The 3,681-nt window shown below is 30.9% G+C and overlaps 1 long non-coding RNA gene across 1 annotated transcript; it reads left to right on the forward strand.

The window, feature by feature from the left end:
• The first annotated feature begins 1,347 nt into the window (after positions 1-1,347).
• LOC133784369 (uncharacterized) lies at positions 1,348-3,223 on the forward strand. The gene is made up of 2 exons (XR_009871303.1): positions 1,348-1,658; positions 2,979-3,223. It is a non-coding gene; the product is annotated as an uncharacterized LOC133784369 (long non-coding RNA).
• Positions 3,224-3,681: the final 458 nt, after the last annotated feature.

Here is a 3,681-nt window from a genome sequence, read left to right on the forward strand (position 1 = left end):
ATAATAAAATTTAGCACTTGATTTTATGTATTTTATTCTCATTTTTATTTTTTTATTATTTCTTTATGTTTATATGTTTTTAAAAACAAGGTTTAAGTATTATTAATTTATTAAAATAATTAAAAAAAATTAATTATAGGAAAAAATATAAAGGTGAGGGTAAAAGGTTCTTTTTTTTAAAATTTTTTTTGACTAAAAATAGGTTTAGGGTACAATTTTTGTATTAACAACAAAATAGATGGTATCATTTTGGAACTTGTGAAAATTCAGGGGACTAAACTGGTATATATCCATTAATTAACATCATAATCTTTCTCTATTTTCTCTATTTCTCTTTCTAAAAGTAAACAATGAAATAAAATTAAAAAAAAAATTGCATATCAAATTATGGCATCATTAATAAAATGATGAATTAGATATCTCTATATTTTGTACTTTAGCAATGCCATACAATATTTTTCATCAAAAATTACTCTAACAATCACATAAGGACTTAGTTATGATTTATAATTATGGATGAACAAAGTCTTGTAAAAGTTTAAGGAAAAAGATGAAGAATTAATGTGTTTGGATTTAATAACTGACGATGAAGAAAAAGAAAATAAAAGAAAGTTTTAGTTAATTTAGAAAAAAGGTATTTTGTTTTTATTTAGGATAAATTTCAGCTTTAATTTTGATTTTATTTTAATAAATTTATATTAAAATTATTTTATTGGTTTTAATTAAATAATAAAATAATATATCACATTTTTTATTTAATATTTAAAGTAATTAAACATTATTTAAAATTCACGATTTAAAAAAGTTTGAGAGTTTTTGTTATATTAAAAAATTATTTGGCCAAAATTAAGTTTAATGTATTATTTTGATTTATTTTGCAAAATAGAAAATTTGAATTCTCATTTAACAAAATGGAGTCCGGTCAAATAATTATTCATTGTAGTACTTTTCCTATTTGTAAATATATGCTTACTTAACAAGCATCGGAAAAATATGCACCAAACTTAAATTTGGACAACAAAAAAGCCTTTGGCATTTTACTCTTCTCTCATTTCCTCTCATTTCTTCTTTGTCTCCCTCTCCCACTCGTCCAACCCTCTCTCTTCGGCCAGGTATCATCATTAACCAACAAAACTGTCACTACACCAATTTGCACATATAATTACAGTGATTAATTACACATTTCAAAAAACGTAACAGACTTGTTTATTTAGTTTTCAAAAGGACTAACTATAGATTAATGTTATATTCAAAAGAGTAATCACTTTAGCATTACCATTAGTCTCACTTTTCAAACAAATACCCTCACTCTCACCATTTCTCTGTTTCGTCTCGTGATACCTTTTTGATTTTTTATCTCTCTCATGATTCGACCTTATGATTCTTCTAGTTTCTCTCATCTTGCAATCAGTGGAGATTCTAGCCACGATTTTGTTCTCGGACGATCAACGAGAGGCTTCTCGGCAAATTTGTTTTCCGACGAAGCTTATAGAGAATTTATTCTCAAACGATCAACGAGGCTTCTTCTAGTTTCTCTCATCTTGCAATCAATGGCAATTCTAGCCACAATTTTGTTCTCAGACGATCGACGAGACTTCTCAGCGAATTTGATTTCTGATGTATAGATGGGACTTCTCAATGAATCTGGTTTGTTTTAGGTATAATCTTTGACTTTAAAGTTTAGATTCATGATTTTCCTTTGTTTATGCCTTTTTATTTTGGTTTAACATTAGGATTTTGTTAATTTGATAGGTAGCTAAATCCCTAAAAATCTATAGTTCAACTTTACAACAAAGCTTGAATTTGTAGTCATTGCTACATCGCTCACAAAATTCAACTTCACTACCACTAATGCCGACATCACTATCCAAAATCCATGGCAATAGTGATATGTGTTGTATTGTTCAGATTTGGACTGTTTGGGAATAAGAATGATTAAGAGTGAATGTTTGTATGTAGGCTAAATTCATATATATAGAGTATATTTGTGTCAATTTGTCTGTAAGTTTTGTTAGTCTTACTACTTAAGTTGGTCTTGTTTGCATGTTTGAATGTATTACTAAGCTTTTCTCAAATAATGCATAATAACTGTTTGATGGAATGCTTCAGTGAGATAAATGAGTGAATTGAATTATTTTTATAGCTTTTTTTTAATCTGCTTATGTGATGGGGTATCGATTCCTTCTGCCCACTCCCGTCGTGTCCCTCTACTTCTATGCATTACTACTCCTTTATTTTTCAAAGCCTTTTTATAATCCCTACAAAAGTTTGCATTCTCCAAGTCTTGCTAAACTCTAGAGTGCTGCTAATATATTTTGCACTTCCTTTGTACCTATTCTTATTGTGCTAATCTCTATCCCAAGATTTGTATATATGACGAATTGAAGACACAAGAATTAGAAAAAAAGTATGATCACTTCATATTGGACTCTTCATTAAAAACAGAGCAGAGAGACACAAAAAGTATGATCAATTCATATTGGACTCTGCAGCATTGTCAAACGACGTCGTCACAGTCCAGGAGTACTGGATTCCAACTCCAGAACAAATACTCATTGGCTTCACTCACTTTTCTTGCCATGTTTGCTTCAAAACATTTAACTGCTACAACAATCTTCAGGTGCAGCTATATATATATATATATACCATTTTCATTAGTACCATTTTCAATTCATTTAATGAATAAACCTTATGATGATGATGATGATGATGATATTATATGCATATATAGTTGATGAAATAGTAGGACTTCTGAGCTCTTTTTGAGGTTCCAACATGCATTGTCTTTGCTTTAATAGCCACTCATATCTTCTCCAACAACTTTGTTCTGTTCATTTGTGTACCCATTAATATTGGCTTAAGTTTTTTGAGTTTGCTGTGATTACAATAAGAATTCTAGTCTTTTTAGCAATGATAAAACTGCATGTTCATTCACTCATCTCAAGTTATTGTCTATGGTTTCTGGCATTTGCATTTAGTTTAGTGCTGTTGGGAGCAATTTTGAGGTCAGGCCAGAGCAGATTTTCTGGAAAAGTCAATGAGTTTCAAGTTCCAATAACCAGAATCCCATCAAAAGAGAAAGGGCATCCTCATGTTCTTGCTTATTGGATTTATGGAACTAATGGAGACAGTTTTAAAGGCAATATATCATCCAAGAAATCGGTACCTGCTGGAGCTTGATTCTGGTTCTTCAGACAATGAAAGAGAGAGTTTAGCACTTTCTGTTCAATCAGAAAAAGCGTTTCAAGCCTTTGCCAATGTTGATGTTATTGGAAAGAGTTATACACTCAACGAGATTGGATCGTCAGCTCTGGCGGCCACACTTCACGCTGCAGCGTTGTTTCTGAAGATTAATGCAGATTGGGACTGGTTTATCACATTAAGTGCTGCTGATTATCCACTCATGACTCAGGATGATACACAAACTTTCTTTTCCCTTATGACTTTGAAGTAGGAATAAGAGTTGGTTGTTCTGTTTGAATCAAAATTTCACTCACATTGGCATTTTAGTCCTCAAGCATTGGATCAGCATCAATGTCAAATTCAAGCTTTTACATGTTTTTTTATTTTCATTCAAGCACCTTCAATTTTACCTTTTCTGCATATGATTAATGATATGTGCACACCCCCTTGTTGCCACATAGGTGTGTGTGTGATGTTAGTGTGTCAAAATTGTGCTGC

The sequence above is a fragment of the Humulus lupulus genome, chromosome 6, assembly GCF_963169125.1.
Source record: "Humulus lupulus chromosome 6, drHumLupu1.1, whole genome shotgun sequence".
Taxonomy (NCBI): Eukaryota; Viridiplantae; Streptophyta; class Magnoliopsida; order Rosales; family Cannabaceae; genus Humulus; species Humulus lupulus.